Source organism: Staurois parvus, unplaced genomic scaffold (assembly GCF_062004578.1).
Source record: "Staurois parvus isolate SC_StPar_1 unplaced genomic scaffold, SC_StPar_1.0 ptg002753l, whole genome shotgun sequence".
Classification (NCBI taxonomy): domain Eukaryota; kingdom Metazoa; phylum Chordata; class Amphibia; order Anura; family Ranidae; genus Staurois; species Staurois parvus.
Genome location: NW_028320549.1, coordinates 2231140 through 2253439, shown reverse-complemented (window position 1 = coordinate 2253439; position 22300 = coordinate 2231140). Strand labels below are relative to the sequence as shown.

Sequence of the window (22300 nt, the reverse complement as noted above, 5' to 3'; positions counted from 1 at the left end):
TACTCCCTGTGTAACTTAGATGTCAGCCATTGTCAGCTCATGTGTGACACCTGCGCTTGCTCAGGCCCTTTGAGGAGGCCACGCTATTCGTGAGTCGGCAGGACTATGGGATGAATGAGGTCAAATCGGCCATGGGCCCCCGTACCGCCTGTTCACGCTGATGCTGGTCCCACAGTGTGACCTGGGTCCCTGTACGGCCTCCCATTGCTTCCACTCTGCCATGTACCTCTTTGAAATCTCCTCACACTCCTGCGGTTGTCCATTTTGTCATAGGTTGCTGGCAGATTAGCGGCCTTCCATAGGTGCCGCCAGGCCCCATATCGACCATGGGCCCCCGTACCTCCTGGTCACGCTGCTGCTGAGCCCACAGTGTGACCTGGGTCCCTGTACGGCCTCCCATTGCTTCCACTCTGCCATGTGCCACTTTGAAATCTCCTCACACTCCTGCGGTTGTCCATTTTGTCATAGGTTGCTGGCAGATTACAGGCCTTCCATAGGTGCCACCAAGCCCCATATCGGCCATGGGCCCCCGTACCGCCTGGTCACGCTGCTGCTGGGCCCACAGTGTGACCTGGGTCCCTGTACCGCCTCCCATTGCTCCCACTCTGCCATGTGCCACTTTCAGGTCTCCTCACGCTCCTGCTGGTTTCCATTTTGTCATAGGTTGCTGTATGGCCTCCCATTGCTGCTGCCTCCACCGCCACACTGTGGCTCCAAACACTGGTTTTGGCCCCGTGACTGGCCAAAGGAGTGAAGTGTGCAGTGATTCTAAGATCGACGGCACTCATCTGCATGTCATACTGACAGACAGTATTATTTCTCTTCCCCAGCAGACTCCAAGGGCATTTAAATTAAAGGTACAGTGTTCTGCACTAATATTAAGTCTCTCTGAAGCCTAGAAACACCCTTTTTTAAGTTAAATTCACAGCGAATTTATTCGACTCGAATCGAATATTGTCCACGAATTCGCCGAATCAGTCGAATCGAATTTTTCATTTCTTCGCTCATCTCTAATTACAATTATTTATTTTTTTAGCATAAAAAAAAATTGACTGAAAACTGTTAAATATTCCCTTAAACTGGTTTGCATCTGCTTGCAGGATATGATACTTGTACTTACAGCTTAACATGTCTGCAAGGAGTTAATATCCTTTTATTTTATGTTAGCTGTTATTTTTTTCCCATATATTTTGTATCAGAGTTATATATGCCTCAGTCAGCTGTAAAGTAGTTAGCCCCGTCCATGGTGCTGAACGGACAACTTTATCTATTATAAGCTTTCATGCTTCCAAGCATCCCTCCACAGCACAATCGTGCAAAGCATCACTGAAGAGGTTAAAAGAGTACGGCTATGTCTAGCACAATCCTTGCTCCTGAATGAAATTTACTTTTGATGCTTATGAATAAGTCGCTGAACTGAGAGCATACTTCCGCAGTGCAAACACCCCCACATTTATCATTCTGACAGTCTAGTGTGCCCTCAATTCTTGGAATGGGGTGCCCTTGGCAGTCTTCTCACTGGAAATGTCAGGTGCATCAGCACAGACCAGAGGTGCCATGGTTTAATTTGGCACAAGTATGCCCATAGCAATAAAATCCATCAATGAGGAGCCCATCATTTGTCATTCACTGCTCTACCTTCTTTATTATCACAACTGGTGATAACGACAAAATGTCAGCAAGAAATACTTCTCCAGCAGATGGAAAGATAATAGCCTGTTTAGGAAAACATTTTAACAAGAGTTTGCTTGCTCCCAAATAATGATTGAAAACAGTAGGCAAAATAATTTAGATTTCTTCTGTTTACTCGTTTGATAGATGCAGGAACACTATGGAGAGATAAGGAGGGAAAAAATGAAAATGTTAGACTAATAAACTTGTTGTTTTATGGAATTTGTTGTTTTATGGAAACAGAAATGTGCAAAAAACAAACACTTTTGCCAAAACTCATGAAATGATCAGACCACAGTAAAATGAAATATAATGAAATGGCAGCAATAGCTTACTCCATTTTATACATCAATAGTGCACAATGTTGGGGAATAATAAAAATAATTCTTGCTTAATGGAAGATCATGTTTTACTTGCTGTTGTTGCAGCTGGTAGCCTACGAAATAACCCTAGGGATCATCACGTTGAAAAACAGCACTGCTTACACAGAACTGGTAAAGGTGAAGGTTGGACTTATATCCTTAGGCAAGGCAAGCAGGTCCCAGTCTTGTTTTGGGGAAAATGCAGAGACTGCAATCAAATCATACCTTACTTTACATTAGAAAATAGTAGGCCCCAAGTCTGACTTGCAGTCAAAGATGGATTTACCATTAGACACAATGGACTTGTATCTATACTCCAAAGATAGACAGAAGGTTATTTAGAAGTGAAAAATCTGATATGTTGGTTCCTTCTATTTAAATAAAACTTATTCACACATTTTCACAAAATTTGATGCTGGGGAGGAACATGTAAGAGGGCCTCCAATCGACAGAAGAATGGAAAAACCTGTCTTACACCAAAGGGCCTCCTGCAGAACTGTGGAACATGAGTGGATTGGGTTAATGATCCTCCTTACCAGCTAGAGGAGGAACATGTAAGAGGGCCTCCAATCGACAGAAGAATGGAAAAACCCGTCTTACACCAAGGGGCCTCCTGCAGAACTGTGGAACATGAGTGGATTGGGTTAATGATCTCCTTACCAGCTAGAGGAGGAACATGTAAGAGGGCCTCCAATCGACCAACGAATGGAAAAACCTGTCTTACACTAAGGGGCCTCCTGCAGAACTGTGGAACATGAGTGGATTGGGTTAATGATCCTCCTTACCAGCTAGAGGAGGAACATGTAAGAGGGCCTCCAATCGACAGAAGAATGGAAAAACCCATCTTACACCAAGGGACCTTTTGCAGAACTGTGGAACATGAGTGGATTGGGTTAATGATCCTCCTTACCAGCTAGGAGACTTGTTACCATCTTGCAACCTCAGGGCTACCAGGTTATGCATGGCTACATGGCACAAACTATATTACAAGTCCTCCTGGGAATGCTAACCCTTCATGACAGATGAGGCACAACACTCATCCCAACTCATCCAAAAAAAACAGAAGGTCCAATCTGAAAACTTGCTTTTCTGAAAATGTTACAAAATCTAGCTAGTGGCATAACAGTTCTTTCCATAGGAAGACACGTTATTCTGCATAGAGAGGCTGACTGCCGGTATACGATCTTGGCATACCTGCTCTTACAGTCATATTTTGCAGGCCCAATCCGATCCTCTAAAAAGAAACAGAAGGGGATCCGTTTCCCTTACGTCTAGGCGGATCAAAATTGGATGATCATCCATAGAGCAGAGCGGGCTAGGTCTACGTGCAATCTGCATAAACAAAGCAGACAGCGGACCTGTCATCAGCCTGCTCAGCGAGGGATTAGCAGACAGGTCCCCCGCTGAGCAAAGCAGAGTCCGCTCTAACTGGATGAAATTTAGTTTGCTAACGTAACACCTATCATAAATCAAAACATTACCAATAACATATAAAGCCATTTATAACTCTGCCCCAAATTACATCACCAATCTTGTCTCCAAATATCACCCAAACCGTACTCTCCGCTCCTCGCACGACCCCCTGCTCTCTAGCTCCCTTGTCTCCCCCTCCCATGCTCATCTCCAGGATTTCTCCAGAGCTTCCCCCATCCTCTGGAACTCTCTACCCCAATTTATCAGACTATCGCCTACTCTGATCACTTTTAGGCGATCTCTGAAAACCTATCTCTTCAGGGAAGCCTATCCTGCCCTCAGCTAATAGTGGAATCTTCTATTCCTCCTACCAGTCCATCCCCCACAGTTATTACCTTTTGTACCACTAGCCCCTCCCTCTTAGATTGTAAGCTCCAAGGAGCAGGGCCCTCCTAATCCTCTTGTCTTGAACTGTATTGTTGCTGTATTGTCTCCCATTATATTGTAAAGCGCTGAGCAAACTGTTGGCGCTATATAAATCCTGTATAATAATAATAATAATAATAAATCATTGACAAAGAATACCTATTTTTCATAATTTTTTTTTGTTTAATTTCAATGCTGCTGAACTAGTCCCAACTTTATGCCAGCTTCCTCTTCATCATAAAGGAATTGAGTGAAAATCTGAACTTTGGTTATGCCCAGTGATCAAAAGCTGATCAGTGTGTATCCCTCCCCTTTTTTTACAAAAACGCGATTTTATTTCTGACTGTGCTGCAGTTTGAAACTTTCCCTCACTTTCTGTTTGATAAAACTGTTATCACCAAGACAGTAAGAGAAGGGAAGTCTTTTTAACAGAACAGCAAAAACCATCAATATTATTTCTCTTTTTTCAGGCATTTTCATCAAATACAGAAAATACCCGTTGCTCTTGCTTTGAAATGTCTTTGTCACTTGTGAGCTGAACAGAAAATTAAAACGTATCATTCTTCTGTAAGCTACTAATTTCCCAATCCCTTTCATAATGGTGAAAATCAAAGGCATATACCCAAATACAGTGGAGGAGTTAATGTAGCCACGTTAGGACACCAAGGGCCAGTTCACACCACAAAAACACAAGCTACCGTATTTGCCGGCGTATAAGACGACTTTTCAACCCGTGAAAATCTTTTGAAAAGTCGGGGGTCGTCTTATACGCCGGTATACGGCGAGCCGGTGTCAGGGCGGCACTTTTTTGAGGGGCGTCGCCACCCCCCCTCCTCCTCCAACGGACACCAAGTACAGGGGTGGGCAGAGGGGCTGCTGTACCTTACCTGGCTCCGGTCCCGGTCCAACGACGATCCGGTCCAGGAAGCGCGGCTGCTCCTTCTTTCAGTTCGGCCGCTCGATGGTCCCACCACCTGCTCAGCTCCGCCTCCTCACCGGTGATTGGGCGCCAGCACTGGAAAGGCACACAGGCGACCAATCACCGGCACGGAGGCGGAGCCGAACGGCCCCGCGAAAATCGAGCGGCCGAACTGGAAGAAGGAGCAGCCGCTCCTCTCCCCCACTGACACTAACGATGGGGCACTATTCCTCCTCCACACTGACACCAATGATGGGGCACTGTTCCTCCCCCGCTGACACCAACGATGGGGCACTGTTCCTCCCCCACTGACACCAACGATGGGGCACTATTCCTCCTCCCCACTGACACCAACAATGGGGCACTATTCCTCCCCCACTGACACCAACCATGGGGCACTATTCCTCCCCCACTGACACCAACGATGGGGCACTTTTCTCCCCACTGATACCAACGATGGGGCACTATTCTCCCCACTGACACCAACCATAGGGCACTATTCCTCCCCCACTGACACCAACCATGGGGCACTATTCCTCCTCCCCACTGACACCAACCATGGGGCATTATTCCTCCTCCCCACTGACACCAACGATGGGGCACTATTCCTCCCCCACTGACACCAACGATGGGGCACTTTTCTCCCCACTGATACCAATGATGGGGCACTATTCTCCCCACTGACACCAATGATGGGGCGCTATTCCTTCCACTGATACCAATGATGGGGCGCTATTCCTTCCACTGATACCAATGATGGGGCGCTATTCCTCCCACTGACACCAATGATGGGGCGCAATTCCTGCCACTGATACCAATGATGGGGCGCTATTCCTCCCACTGACACCAATGATGGGGCGCTATTCCTCCCACTGACACTAATGATGGAGCACTATTCCTCCCACTGACACTAATGATGGGACACTATTCCTCCCACTGATACCAATGATGGGGCACTATTCCTCCCACTGACAGCAATGATGGGGCACTATTCCTCCCACTGACACCAATGATGGGGCACTATTCCTCCCACTGACACCAATGATGGGGCACTATTCCTCCCACTGATACCAATGATGGGGCACTATTCCTTCCACTGACACCAATGATGGGGCACGATTCTTCCCACTGACACCAATGATGGGGCACTATTCCTCCCACTGAAACTAATGATGGGACACTATTCCTCACACACTGACACTAATGATGGGGCACCATTATTGGTGTCAGTGGGAGGAGTAGTGCCCCATCATTGGTGTCAGTGGGAGGAATAGTGCCCCATCATTGGAATACCATACTGAAATACCATACCATATTGAAATCAAATCTGATGTTTTTTCATTTTTATTTGGTGTGCGTTGGAAGAGGGGTAGTCTTATACGGCGAGTATAGCTCAAACCCTATATTTTAACAGGAAAAGTAGGGGGTCGTCTTATACGCCCAGTCGTCTTATACGCCGGCAAATACTGTAAGTAGGAATCATCATCTTAGTACACTTTTATACCTTACTGTGTTTATTTCAACATGTTTCCATTTCAAATTCATTTTTGAATTTGAATTCAAATTCATTTTCGAATTTGGAAAATTTGTTTTGTTATAATTTACGTTGGATTTGTTGAAATTCGTTACTATTGTGATTTGGAAATTTGGATACAACCAAATCTATCAATAATGAGAATTGCGTCTGAATTTTGATTCATAACGAAACAAAACGCACATATCTAATTAAGAGAGACCATTTGTACTTCATGCTTTAAATGCTGCAAATGTACATGTATTTTGTAGCTCAACACAACAGTTTGAATCCACTCTAAATGTTATTTTATTCATTTCTGAACTGTCTCCACTATCTCATTCTCCGAATACCTTACACCATCAAACTTTTGTCTGCTACAACATATTCACCTTTACAGTGCAGCAGTATTAATATCCTCAGCCCAAACAGAAGCAGTGATTTCCTGCTGGTTCATTAAGCCTGCTGGAAGAAATAATAAAACCTACTTGTCAACATATGATTTATTTCAGCAAACAATCCTGTGCAGCGTTCAGGTACAGCAAGCTCTGTTCCACAACTTTAGCATAATGCTGACAAAAAAGATACGTACATCAAATTCGACTAAGGGAAAAAAACCTTTGCGTTCTCACAACTCCATTACCATATTTCATTCACACAAAGGCACAAAAATCATTCTGAAGTATTATCCAAACGCCCCTTACTGGAACAAGTGTTTCCCTGATACTGAGAGGTAACTAGATGCATCTCTGGATCAACATACTACAAGATTATTTCTTTTAACCAAACCAAAAGGAAAAATAAAGCTTGCTTGCTGTACCTTATTATAAAGTGAGAACTGCAGTTTGGCTTCAATTTGTTAGCGTATTTAAATATGCTAATACATTTACCCCCCCCCCCCCCCCCATGCTGCTGTCTGCTTTGCCTCCTGTGCTGATTTATCCAGAGTGATGTCTCACTAATACAGGAGGGGTGTTACTGGATAGATCACCAAGGAAAAAAAGAGGAAAAAGCCAAAGAAAACAAAACAAATGCAGCCACCACATCTAATGATTAATAAGCTGCAATATAATACACTTTTTTTGGTTTTGGATTTAGTACCACTTTAGCTGCTTGTTAGTTAGGTCCTACCTAGACCTGCCCTGTTTCCTTCATGTTCCCCCAGTCAGTGTTAGATATCCACAGAGACAAGGCTTAGGAACATCATTGTCCTACACTTCAAAGGACTGGAGAAATATCATATGTACTGCAATTAGCTAAAGTAAAATTGTGTTGGATTTAACTTCTGGTCTTATTGAAGAGTTACGCTTCCTGTGGATGGTGCCAAGTCAACAGGTGCCCATACTGTCCTGGACAGACTGGGTCTAAGGAGGTATGTCAATGCATTAAGTGGCATTTGAAACAGAACAAATGAAGTCTTGTTAATCTTTCCTAGGCTGAGGTCTTCCATTGCTCTTAATAATATAGTTGCCCTTCTTTGGACTCCTTCCAGTTTCACAACAGACATTTTTGTGAATGGATGCCCTAAACTGAACTGCAACTTTAAGGCTACACTGATATGGCCACACAGGGCGACCTCCAGCAAGAATCTTCTAAATCGCTTGCACATACTGTGTGTGAACAACAGCAGTTGTCAGTGACGGCCGTCAGATTTGTGATTTGCACAAATCATTGGCTGCTGTCGCTGTTCACATATGACCTCTCATCTGACCACTCGTCTGGACAGTGCTTCTAAAAGGTTCAGGCTGCACACAAACTGGCAGCAGCCTATCAGTCAATTTGCATTTGCCCTTAGCCCCTAGTGTTGCTGTGTCCAGAGGCATCGTTTAGTTCCTGGCCACCCGGGTGAATGTAGTCTAAGATGAGAACTAATTCTTTGTATAGGAACATAATTATGTCTCTCTTTTTGTGTCCCAGATGTGCATGTTTAGGGGAACTTGGCCATTCCCCAGGCAGGAGGCCTGCCTTTGTGGCCAAGGGCAACCCTTAAATATGACAGCAGCAGGGGAGTTGGGTGGAAGATGGACTGAAGGAAGGTGCTAGAGAGTGGAGCCTGGGAGGGGGCCCCAGGGAGGGGAGCCTACCTACAGGCTGGTTGGCGGACAGAATGATCTCCACCTTGTTCTAAGTCTTCTAGGGAAGACAATCCTGTCAGCAAGGACGGAGCCAGCCTAGCATAAGGCCTGAAATGGGCTGCACCCCTCCATGCTAACAGGAGAGCACAGTGTGAGTACTTCTACACCCACTAGGCCAGAGAAAAGGGAGAAGGAGGTCAGGTGCAAGACCCAACTAGTTCTCATCTGGGACTACTTAAGTGGCAGAATCCCTTGCCCAGGGATAACCTCAATGCAGCCGGGTGAAGGAGGAAGGATTCATCTGGGATCTCAGGAGGTACATCAAGGGGACTTCAGTGCTCCTTAACCTCCCTAGCCTGTCCCTGGTAGGTTAAAATTTGAAACACGAAATCATAAATTATAATTTAATAAATAATCATAAAAAATAATATTATAATAATAATAAATGTAATTCAATAATGTAATCAAACCAAAAACACTGAAATTTGAAATATAGCGCCAAGTTCGCACATCACTGAGCAAAATCGCAAAATCGTTTTCAGTGTCTGATGACGAATTTCCCCACAAATCATTATCACTCAATTCTGCAAGTGGTTCTGATTTACTATCGCTGTTCTCTAGCTGGTCTAAAACCGCTTTTGACCTAAAGGGACGCTTTTTGGGTGCCGTGGACATTTCTCAATTTCCAGGCAGAAAGAACAGTAAAAATGCAGGCAGGACACAGGACAAAGCACTCGGGACAACATGTATGTGAAATGGTTTGATACAATAATGTTTTACTATGTGATTTTAGTGTATTTAGTGAATGTCACTTCTTGACATTTTTAAATTTTCCGCCAGTTCCGTCCCCGTACGTCCCGACGTTGCAGGGAACGGAACCTGGAAGACAGATGCTGGCATCTGCTGGAGGACATTGCCAGGGACACTGCAGGGGGGACATCGCGGGAGCGAAGGACAATGTAAGTGCAGAAGGGATCCCGAGCAACACTGCAGGGTATTCCCGAGTGTACCTCGGGGTTACCGCTTGTGGTGCTGAAACTTTACCCTGACCTACACTCGGGAATACATCCAGGGAGGTTAAAGAGGCAGTGCTGTTTTTGCTGAGCCACATTTTTGTACAGTGTACAGTTTGCTAAGAAGTTTATCCTCACGTTTTCTGTTCCTTGGGCATCCCACTGACCCCATCCAAGTTGTTAACCCCTCAATAAAAGCAACAAAACAACAGCTCAACGACTGTTTACTGACTCTGTGTGTGGGGATGTGGAAAATGCATGTTTCCTGGCCATGCAGAGCTTAGGGGGCACCCAAACAAACTCAGCGGCTCCTGCATGGGTAGCGCTACACTTCTTTTAATGTTACAAACTTGCTCAGTCTTACTCAAATTAGCACTGCATGCCAAGCCGCATATCAGTCAAATAAAAAGTAGCAAATAAATGCAACTAGGTATCCAGTATTAAATTGTTAAATTGATTTTTTTATGCAATAGTGTAAATAAATTAATTTAATTTTAGTATCAGCTTCTTGCGAAATCCTATGCAGCAGCACTTAGTCTGGGAGAGGGAGTGGCAGCGCTGGGAGCCAATCATATGTACTGCATGCAGATATGCTGACAAGGAACATACTGATAGGATTAGAGAGTAGAGGGAAAAATAGAGATAACCTTACCGGTCTTCTGCTGCTCCATCACTGTCCAATCATGTAAATGTAGAGAGGACACTGTACCCCTTCTATAGTAAATAACTATAATAGCAAAAGTAGTGTCAGCTGCCTGGATGTGCTGTGCGAAGGGGCTGTGTAAATGGATCGGTGAGAAATACAAATCATTTGACTGGTAAGCATCTGTCTGTTTACCTGTTTGCCTTGAGTTCATCTTGAAATGTTCCATCTTGCCAGGACACCATATCCTTCTTTACTATTAAATCCTCTATATTGTATGATGAATGCAATAACAAACCTCAGCTGCTATTCATCTGCCCAATATACCCATGCATCCAGGTTAGCTTGCTAGACATATTTGACAAGCACTGTATTCCACTATATAGCTTTCTATCATCTGCTACTTTAATCCCAAGGACTTCTAGGAATTCACCAGCCAGAGATGACTCTTTTAGCTGGAGTAACATTATTTTTAGTGTGTAATTATCTCACTTTTTCTTGTGTTGGCATGGGAACACTTTCCTTTTTTCTCAACACCAGTGATATCTAAAGTGACACTAAACTCTAGTTTAAAAAAATATATTCCTGTTTATATTCTTAACTCAAAAAAAGTACCTTCTACTCCTTTTCCTCTAATTCTTTTTTTTTTTTTAATGCTGTCATCCGATTTCCTCTTAGAGGGTATCTACATTAATTCTCCATGGTCCCATTGTATGTACAGTAGGAACGCAACAACCCTCTCTTGCTTGCTCCCAAAATGGCCTAGGGACTAAGGGCTACAGGATTGGTAGTGTTCATAGACCTCACATGACCACAACTAACATGCATGGCTCATTCATTGGAAGTGAGAGATGTTCGGGAACTCATGGAGGACATTACACAAACACAAAAAACCACAGTAAGAAACAATTTAATGAAAAATTATTTCTAGGGCCATTAACTAATGTATGTGTACAGATCCTTTTTGGAGACTAATGATATTGTTTAGTGTCACTCTGAGATATAGCTAGGCTAGGGTGGGCATAAATGTCTACTCTTTAGGTATAGGTTTTTGGGTTTTTTTTATGGTTGAACTGGATGGACTTTTGTCTTTTTTCAACCAGACTAACTATGTACGTACTCTACTGTCAGTGATGAATACATGTTTCCCTACCTACTGGATGGATCTTAATTTTGTCCTGACATTCATCTTCTGAGCTTGTCTGTCTTTCCTGTCCATATGGTTGTCAACATGTAGGCAGGTGCAGTCTGCTTCCTCCACTGTAGGTGGCGCTCAACCGGAGAGGTACTGCAGCTGGAGAAGTCAGCAGAAACCTGTTTTTTTTCCTGGGTCTCTGGGGCAGCATTCCAGTTGGCAATGCTCCATCCAGGTGACCCCTGGTGGCCATCTTGGGTCTGTAAAGCGAAATAAAACCATATTATTTATTTATTTCTAAGCATTTATGCTGATCTAACAATATTCATTTCTGTGAACCCCAATCTTGCTATATGCAGCATTACCAATAATGCGTTGAATGTTTCTAATGTTCTTTACCATACCTAATGACGTTTTACTCTATTGCTGATTTTTGAGCTTGTTCTGATGACACCTTTGCCCCTTCTCCTTTCCCGGGACTGCCTAACCCAGGTGGGAGGGTCCTACTTCAGTCTCAGGGTATATATGGTAGAGGGCTCTCATTGTCTAGTCAGCTTTGATGAAGAAGGGACTCCCTTTCAACTTGTCAGTTGACTTTGAGAATCTTCCCTGTTGATAAGACTCGCGCTGGTCTCAGACTTCTTGAGTCTCGCTAAGGACTTTACACGCTTGTTATACTTCTCTGTTTGTGAGTATATTTTAAATTCAATAAAATCACATTTTACTGAGGTAATGCGCAAGGTTGGTGCGCTTTCTTTTTGTTTCGCTTTACAGTATTGGTCGGGCTTCCCCAGCCTTGTTTAGAGCCACACAACCTTTGATGCTTTGGTGGTGAATTTCTTTAAGTTCTGTGTCCATCTATCCACCCTTGCTCTGGGCCATAGAGCACAGGAAGTGTTGTTTTTGTTTCCACGGCCATCTTGGGTCAACAGAGCCATTTTAGGTCCCTGCCTGGTTTAGGCATGCATTTGCAAAGTGTATAGTGTAAGGAAAGAGCACCCATCTGACATTTAGCATGAATGATCAGCATCAGGTAGAGGTTCTAGATGAGTAGGGACAGGCTAAGGACATGCCACCCTTTTTTGGAAACCTCCCCACTGGGACAGGACTGGCCAGGCCGCATTCCACCCTCTGAGACAGACACTAACGGTGCATCTGAACCTGCTGTACCTTCAGGCTGTACAGAACTGTGAGTGTTTCCTGGCTTAGTTCTCTCCCACTGGGCTGTTTGTAAAGTTGAGCCATTCCTTCAATACAAGCTCTTCTGGATATCCCTAAATCTGAACTGTGAATATAGGTTGTTATGTTGCATGGCTCCATCCCACCCTCTTTACCAAGACGCGTGTCACACTTGTACGTTTCTTATGTAGCACCCTCCTAGTTGGGTGCTAGGATGTGTATAGTTAGGTTAAGCATAGCTGTGTTTCTCTGCTTACAAGAGAGGATGTGTGGTATTCTGCTTAATAGGATGCTGTGGTTGATTAGTTAGGTCTGCTCATGCTGCTCTGCTGTTTGAGTTTGGCTGAGTTCTGCCCATCTTCAGGAAGCTCTGAGAACCTTCCAGAACATGGGTCGGGGCTGGGCAAATGAACAGCATAAATATGGATATAGCCTTGGCCAATTGCAAGTGAACATAGTCCCATTGCAGCTGGGAGTGGTATTTATGTTCTAGGAACATATGGGTTCAGTGCCTTCTCCAGGAGCAGATTGCACCAGTGAGGCTGGAGGCAGGCTGCCTGACCTGGCACTTGCTGCCATGTGGCCTCAGATGGGTCAACCTGAGAGCCCGAAGTTAAAGAGAGCAACCCTGACCATTCAGTAAGCTGACTGAAGGGAGTTGTCCGCCAAAGCTCTGTCTCATGTCACTGAAGGATTTCACTTGGACGATTGGAAGGAGGCAACAATTCTGTCCTTGGACCTTGTGAGTACTGACATTGAGGAACTTGGGGACGCTGTGTGCTTGCTTCCTCCCCTGGTGCTTGATAGTCAGCGTGGGTCTGGAAAAAAAGGGAACACTGGCTAGTGTTCTGGAGAGCTTGTCCAAGTGTTGCTACTGCAAAGGACTTTGCTCAGCTACGTTATCTTTGGGCTGCCGCAGTCTGTCGTAACTGGCTTGTACCTGAGGGCTCAACCCTGTAACTACTACTACTGTAAAAAGGGATTTTGCTCACTCCTAAACTACTTGCTTCTATATATTACAAGAAAGTCTACTATCTACTGTCAGCCAAGACTTCATAAGTGTTCAACTAAGAGATCAGCTCAATGTCTTCAGTGTGAATAGTTCTGATTTTGGAGTACCCTACTACAGTTCTCCATCCCTTTCCCCAGTTCTACAAAAAACTCCAAAGAACAAAACATCCCCTGGACTAGTCATTAAAGACAATGAGCGGAATTGTGTGTGTATTTAGCTGAAGAAATAAACTGTGCCTGGCTGCAAGGTAAGTAAAGGGGAGCCCGTGGAAAACATACAAGAGACTATTTCGGTGGTAGTGCTACACTACGTGATAACTCGCCATGACAGGATCACTAGAGATGTCAGAAATATACTTATTATTATACATCATTGTACTCCTTTTAGGACGGATGAGAGAGGCAGCACTCATTTGCTGTTGAGAGAGAATTTTTTTGCTCTGAAATAAATAGCTCCAAAAACATAGATGTAGCACCCTCTAGCGTGCTACTAGAATAGTGTAGGCAAATCTATTGTGTTTGACTCATAGTAACTGTGTGAGTCTAAGGTCGGGTTACTGCAGGTCGAGCTGGATGGCTTAAAGGGTTGGGACTCTATTGCCTCCACCTGTTCTGGAGGACCATGGGAACCTTCCAGAAGCCAGAAGGTGGAAGAGGTGGAGACCTAATCTGCATTTTTATGGGAGTCTAACCAATCCCAGGTTTGAAGGCCCTGGTAGAGTGGTGGACCAGCCTATAAATATGGGATAGTCAGGCTGGCTGGGGAGTCAGGTGGAAGCTGGAGTGCTGAGGAGACTGTCGGGAGCTTGGAAAGGGTCTCATGGGTCTGGATGGGCTGACCTCCAGGCTGGGCTCAGCTGGCTCAGGGGGATCCATTCAGCAGTATGGCATGAACAGGATCAAGGCCTGGGAGCAGTGGGATCAAGGAGGACAGAATGAGTACATCAGTACACCCAGGGGTCACAAGGGGAGAGACTGCCACATGTAGCAGGCTTTCAAAGAACAGCACTGTGCTTAATCCTTTATCCTTGTCCTGGTACATCTTCAGAGCAGCCAAGAGGGCTGGTAGTGTCTGCAGGCTGTGGAGCTGGAAGCAGTTCCACAGGGGAGAAGAGACATCCCTGCAAGTAGTTTACAAGTCAAGCTGATTTCTCAGAAGGGGGCTGTGAGTACCACCCCTGTAAGTGGCTGTTGCAACTCATCCGCAAAGACTGATGGCTTTTAAGGAAATGAACAATCTAGGATATGTTTCTGTAAATAGAAAGGAAGTTGTCCCCGTGCAGTGATTCAGTCAAGTTGGGCATCTCATATTCACTGTTACTCTATCCAAGTTATTTTCCCGTAATAAAATAACAAAAACCAAGCTCATGGACTGTTCACTGACTGTGGATCAAAGTGTAGAAAATGCGTGTTGCCTGGCTGTGCAGAGTTTAGGGGTACCTAGGAACACAGCATCCCTCACAAAGGTAGCGTTAGAGGTAAAATTAGGAAGGATGGAACTCCTATATGGCATAGAATTGATGGTAGGCATAAAACGGTATTATGTTAGTGCTTAGGAAGATATAGCACTCACATCTGTGAGATTGTCCAAACATAGGAAACAACCTAATATTCTCCTGTGCAGGATATACAGATTTTGGGCATCACGGTACTCTCATGAGTTTCTGGTTCACAGGTTCTCTTGGATATCCAAAGCTGGTGCCCATGTTTGGTGATACTAGTGTCTGGTAGCCTGTTGAGTTGAATAAAAAATGTTATCATGGTGCCCCTTTGTTTGTGGTGTTTTGTAGGAATGATGTACTGTAGAACAGGGTTACTTAAATGAAATGGTTTCACACCTTCAATGTCAAGTTGTATGGCCACTTCACCAGAAATGGTGTGTATAAACTTCTAACAGTGTGTGGTTCACTTTTGCTGGAAGAAAAAAGTAACCACTCCCAGCAAAACAGAACCATACCTTGTGAAAGTCATAAACATGTTAAAGGCATGATAATATTGTTTAAAGTGGTTGTAAACCTCAGACATGAAATGTGAACAAAGTATATTCCTCTATAGTGTGTACTTGTCCCAATTCAGAGCAACCATTCTCAACTAGAGATCTATAGAACTCTAGGGTTCCTCCAGAGGTTGCTGGGAGTTTCTTGAACTGTGGCTAATTGGCCTCCAATCTGATGGTTCCTTCATAGATCCAGGTCCATCACCACTTGGCAGAGTCAGGAGCATGGCACCAATCCAGTGATCTTTAAAGCTGTCTGCAAGGGTGGTATTCTATCCACCACCGTAAGGGAAGCACTCTTCCCACTGACCACCAATGTGGGTGGCAAATTCCTAATTACCTCCAATGGATTAATCTTAGGGGTGAAAATCACTTCAAGGGTTCCTCTGGAGTAAAAAGGTTGCGAAAGTCTGATCTAGAGTATTAAGTGTCACTTCTGTCTGCTGCTTCCTTAATCTGCCATCTGCATGAGTCACTGCTAACAAGTTTTCCTGACACCAAGAGGTAAAAAGGTGACAGAGGAGGGAGTTCCAGCACTCAGCTTGTGATTGACAGCCTTAACTCTGTTGCTGTGTACTGTGTGAAGGGGAGTGCCTTCTCTCCAATCAGCTCACACTGAGCTCTGCAAAGTGTAACTTCAGCTCCCCACCCCCTGCTTTCTGAAAACTCAGGCAAGCTGTATAAATTCTGAACTTTGATTGGCTGTAGAGAAGACTGCAGATAAACACAGGTACAATGTAGGTAGGAGGATTTGCTTCATCTCTGTGAATCACCTGAGGCCAGTCACTTCACTTGGTATATATAAGGGTTTACTACCACATCACTGAATACAGAACACCATAGAACTAGAGAGTGCCTTGGTAAAATGATAGTTTATTGTTTGAGATTCTTCAGTGATTCTGTCAATGACACTTTACTCAACTGGCCGACAGCAGAGCACCTGTCGATCACAATCTACCAGTCGACCATGGGCGGGTGATGGGTAGACCACGAAGACGTTCCCACAATGCCCACCCTGTGCTCTTCCCCATAGTTGCAGAGTGGTGCAGGTGCACGCTAAACCAATCCTAGGCTGCAGAGACAGTCCTGACCCTTGCATATGTGCGGCTGTGGGGCGAGGAAAGCCTCCATAATAGCTTGTACGGCTTTGTGCTCTCCTGAGCTCTCCCAATGTATAGTGAAGCTTCCCTGTGCCCTACTTTGTGTAAGGATAGAACTTCTGTGCCCTTTTCACCCCACAGTAATATGCCCTCCTGACCCCCCAGCCCTGCTAAATCCCTAGTACTATGTCCTCTTGACCCCCCAGCCCTGCTAACCTAACCCTTCTGTACTGTACCCTCCTGACCCCCTAGTACTGTGTCCTCCTAAACCCCCAGCACCACTAGATGCTGCCCTACATACTACATACACTGGCCAGAAATCAGGGCAGATAGGCAGGCCTGAAACTAGTAGAACAAATCAGCCTGTAGTACTAGATAGCTTCAGCCTTGTGGGGATAACCAATTACTACCCAGACATGAAAAAAATTGTGAATGAAAGTGAATGCCAAGTTTCTCACTGAAGCTAAATTTTAAGGTAGGTTAAGTTTAAATTTCTTCAGCGACATTAGTTTTATAAGATTTTTCTTAAAGAAGTTTTCTTCATGCTGTCTTTACTCTTTATTGGGGGCTTGCTAGTTAATTTCTTAAAAAAAATAAAAAGGGGGGGGGGGCAGGTTGCCCACGTAGATCTTCACCTCTCAAAGGTTGCATAACCCTGAAATAGTCAATTATTTTATTGCTCCCCCCTCTTGTGACCCTAGATAGCAGCTGTGAAAACTCTGGAAAAATTCACTTCAGATCTATCTTTAGATGTTTGATGCCCATGATGTCTTCCCAGATACAATGACAGCAACCCTATTTTTCTAATTTTTTGGAGATATTATGTTTCTACTGGTTGACAGCACAGCCTTTAGGCTTCATTCTCACAGGTACTAAGGCCTGTACACCAAACTTAATTTTTTTTCTCTAAGACTTGAACACAAGGGCCATAAAGAGGCCAATTGTCTATGCGTCTCTTAGCCATCAGGTGCTGCATGCAGATAGCCCTTTCAAGTCTATGAGGACACATTAGGACAGGCAGCTATGTCTGTGCAGCTGCTGTGTCCTTGTAGACTTGAATGGGTTGCCTGCTAATGGAACCTGGTGGCTACGGATGCGTAAACAGTTGGCTCGTTCACGGCCCAATGAACAAGGCTTAGAGAAAAAATTTCCAGCCAAAGTTTGTTCTTAAACAGATGTTTTATATTTTTATTCTTTTTTATTCTGTACACTCAATCTTTGTTTCACAAATACACATTTAATGAATGAAAAGGAATTCCCAGAGAACACACTTTGTAGCCCATAGGAATGAGAGGACAGCAGAAAATAACTAATAACATATTGACAATAGGAATAGTACAGGAACATTTTTCCCACTATAATTTTTTGTTATTTTATCTATGTTCAACTTTAAGAGGTTTCTTAAAACTTTATATATTTATGCAAGTATCAATTATTTAGTACTTTCACAAAAGGCAGCTAGCTTGTTTACTGGTTCTACAGCTTCATCTTTCTGGGCCAATCATGTTCAACTGCAGAGTAAAACATCCCCCATGAGCCTCATTGTTCTGTGCTGTGCGATGAATATAGTCAACACCAGCTCTATCCCCTGTGTAGTATAAAGGATCACACACACTTTACATTACCATGGAGATGCTGGACTCAGTGAATGATGCCAATGACAATATGGCAAAACACAATATAAATGTAACACCATTATCCTGTATAATAACCACAATAACAATGAAAATAATGAATTGCATATATCTAGCAATTCATACAAAGATCCAAGGTATCTCCGATACATATTTTATAAGGCAGGGCAAAGTGCAATCACTTTGTGCAATTTGCAGTAACTCACAACCACCATGTGAGCTTCACATTACTGTCGTCCTAAACTTAATAGAAGGCTGTTTGCTATAGGAACATGCACTTTTTAACTGGAATTTGCAGACTTTAGCAAATGTGTTCAGTTATCCAAAAACTCAGTTTTAATTAAAATGTTACTAAACCCACAAAAGTAAAATTAGTTTGTATATGCAGGAAAGCATGCTTGTTATACTCACCATGGAACCTAAGGGGTTAATCCTCTGCACTGTGTAAAAACTCTTTTTGATCCTGACTGCTCTGATCCTCCCCTTCTTCTAGTGTCCACCCGATTATCTCCTGATAAGACATATCTGTGGAGTCATTCTGCACATGCTCAGTATTGCTAGAGAGTTTTTTTTTCTTGGGAGACTGCATGTGGTCGGCACAGGGCCAATCAGCACTGTCCAGACAGACAAACAGAGGTCAGGGGTTCTGCATCCTCTTAGAGCAAAATGAAAACTCCTGCTACAAGCTTTACCCTGTGCTCGGCTGGACACAGATAGAAGTCACAAGACTGCTCTAAGCGCTGATGAGAATAAGTATTTAGCAGTTTGTATTTACTAAAATAATTACACTTCCATATTCTGTGTACTGTTGGAGACCAGATATAGTGAATGCAGGGTCCTGGGTTTAGTAACACCCTAAGATTAAGATTGTGGAATGTTGTGTTTGAAGTTAGAGAAACATGAAAGACCAGCAGAGGCAACAGGATGGAGCTGAATTTCTGCAATGGACAGCACCATTGAGTAGATGAGTATTGCTGTGAAATTCTAAAACAAACAAACGAAACCAGCGCTCAAATCTTCATGCAGACTGGAAGGAATTCAGAATGCCAAACGGGGAGGTGCAGCCCTTCAAAGATCGGGAAATCTGGATCCTGATGAACAAAAGCAAACAAGGGCGCACTCTCATTGTGCATTACCGCGGTACACCACGTGTTTATTATGAAATCAAATAGTTATATACTAATTAGGTATAACTGACGCGTTTTGGGAGACGAACCCCCTTCTTCAGAGCTCCGAAGAAGGGGGTTCATCTCCCGAAACGCGTCGGCTTATCCCTAATTAGGGCACAGCATTGGATTGACTGCCATTGCAGACTACTCATTCTGCTTTTATTCTCCTTTGGTTTGTGAGTATATATCTATTTGATTTCATAATAAACACGTGGTGTACCACGGTAATGCACGATGAGAGTGCGCCATTGTTTGCTTTTGTTCATTGCTGTGAAATTGTTTAATTCATTTAGAAGAGTTCAGATTTAAAGAGATCACCAACTTAAAAACTGCAGAAAAACACAAAAAAATCAACTACTTACTTGCAGTACTTTTGCCTTCCAAATTTTTTTTATCCATTTGGAAAGTGTCTATAACGTGCTAGAAAAATAATTTTTCTGAATCTTTATCAGGATTGAAACGTAACCAGCATCGATTATCGATCTGAGACTTCTCACTGACATTTACAGTAGTAATTAACTCTCAACATGTACCTGAGCTTCTATACCTTTGAGAGGTGGAAATCTGCCTGTACAACATGGAAAAGATCAAAGATCACGGGGTGCGGTGCCCCCTCTCTTTCTTTTTAAAGAAATTAACTAGCGAGCCCCCAATAAAAGTAAAGACTGAAGGATGAAAACTTAAAAAAATCTTATAAAACAAATGTCACTGAAGAAATATAAACTTAGCCTATCTTAAACTTTAGCTTCAGTGAGCAACTTTGTGTTCACTTTCATTCACAATTTGTTTCATGTCTGGGGAGTAATTGGTTACCCCCACAAGGCTGATGCCAGAGTTCATCATGAAAGCAGAACATACTCTATGGTACTCCAGGATGATTTGTTCTACAAATTTCAGGCCTGGCTGTCTGCCCTGATTTCTAGCCAGTGTATACAGTATGTGTGACGGAACACCTGTCAACCGGATTGGGTGACTCAGTAAGAGAACCACTTCCTCACCACTTGGACACAGGACCAAGGTATTATAGCCGGGCACCCAAGGCTAGATGAGAATAGCTTAGATGCCAAACTGGAACTAACTTTATTGAACAGAAATACAGTTTTTATACACTCCTGAAATAGGGGCGGTCCCCAAAATATAACAAATATTACACATTGAGATAAACATCCCACATTGATTAGACAACAAGGTGAAGCTTACATCCATCTAGTCTTATCTTGTAGGCACCTCCAGAAGGACTTGCCAACAGACAAACAACAGGCAACTCAATTAACTCAATAACAATAGAATGCACACCTAGGAGCAAGAGTCCTCACATAAAGTTTCTTTTGAGCTGATTATAATAACATTTTCTTAGCGTCTCTGAAACTATGAAGGGGGGGTTGAAGCAGCCAATGCTGGTTTGGGCACAGAGACCCCAAACCTGTATCCTGCTCCTCCAGTTCTCAGAGTTTGTGTGTTTTGGGGAAAACATGGACTTGAATCAAAATACACTGCTCCAAAGGTCCCCCCAGGCACACACCAAAGAATAGAGCCCCCTCAAATACCAGGGCTATGGTCAGTAGGCAAGCTGCTAGCCTGCAGTCCCCTCTAAAAGCCCTTGTCCCAGTTGGGTCTGTCACAGTATGTAGGGCAGCATCTAGGGCTGAGTAGTAGGTAGGGCAATGTACAGAGATCAGTAGTATGTAGGGCATTGTACAGAGGTCAATAGGGTGAAGAGCTGTGTATAGAGATCAGTAGGGCAGAAGACAGGCGTGAGCAGGTCAATGCTACAGGGAGGTCAGGAGGGTATGGTACAGGGAGATCAGGAGGGCATGGTGAGGAGAGGTCAGGAGGATACGGTGCAGTCAGTTCAGGAGGGAACGGTGCAGGGGGTCCAGGAGAAAATGGTGAAGGGGGGTTCAGGAGGGAACGATGCAGGGGGTCCAGGAGGGAATGGTGAAGGGGGGTTCAGAAGGGAACAGTGCAGTGGGTTAAGGTGGGCTCAGTTCATTGGGTTCAGGAGGGCATGGTGCAAGGGGGTTCAGGAGGGAATGGTGCAGGGAGTTCAGTAGGGCACAGTGCAGGGGGGTCAGAAGGACTTGGTGCAAGGGGTTGTGGAGGGCACAGTGAAGGGGGGTCAGGAGGGTATGGTGAAGGGAGTTCAGGAGGGTGCAATGCTGAGGGAGTGGGGCAGTGAGGTCAGGATGGCATGGCACTGGAAGGCCAGGAAGGCATGGTGCAGGAAGGTAAGGAGGGTATGGTGCTGGGGATATTTGATATACAGTATCTTTGCAATGAAGGCAAAAAAAACTTGATGATGTGTCCTGTCTCCTGTGCACACTTCATCTGTGACCTCAGGGAATCTACTCAACTAATAGTTTTTACTATTTTGACTACAGGATGTCTATGTTGTATAGATGCGGAAAGTAGGAGAGTTTGAGTAGTTTAGCCAAATACAACTTGGCAGGGCTGACACCAGTTAGTCGAAAAAACTGCTTCATGTTGTCATTCCACAATAGAACATAGGAGTACATTCATGGCAGATGTATTTATTTATTTCAGGTACTTATATAGCGCTGTCAATTTACGCAGCGCTGTATATATATACAGTTGTGTTCAAAATAATAGCAGTCAGACATCACTAACCTGATCAATCACTGTTTTTGGGAGAAATGATATTTCTACATGGCAAATAATTTACTAGCAGGTGTAGTAGAGTAATAGAAATCCAACAGACCCAACAGTCATGACATGCATGCTGCTGATTCTGTGTAATTGAATCACTAATTGAAAGGGGCATGTTCAAAATAATAGCAGTGTGGAGTTCTATTAGTGAGGGCATTCATTCTTTGAAATACAGGTGGCAATTATTGCCCTTATTTAAGGAAGGAAGGCAGCAAATGTTGTACATGCTGGTTACAGTGCATTTCTCTCTGAAATTCTGAGGAAAATGGGTCGTTCCAGACATTGTTCAGAAGAACAGCGTACCTTGATTAAAAAGTTGATTGGAGAGGGGAAAACATATGAAGAAGCGCAGAAAATAATAGGCTGCTCAGCTA

The 22300-nt window shown here is 43.9% G+C and overlaps 1 long non-coding RNA gene across 1 annotated transcript in view; it reads right to left on the bottom strand.

The window, feature by feature from the left end:
* Positions 1–1019: 1019 nt before the first annotated feature.
* LOC149429298 (uncharacterized) overlaps positions 1020–22300 on the bottom strand; it is a 38399-nt gene continuing 17118 nt past the window's right edge. Inside the window, exons 2-3 of the long non-coding RNA XR_016310502.1 lie at positions 11189–11430; positions 1020–1829 (exon numbers count right to left, since the gene is read on the bottom strand). This is a non-coding gene — a long non-coding RNA (uncharacterized LOC149429298). The remainder of the gene's footprint in view (positions 1830–11188; positions 11431–22300) is intronic.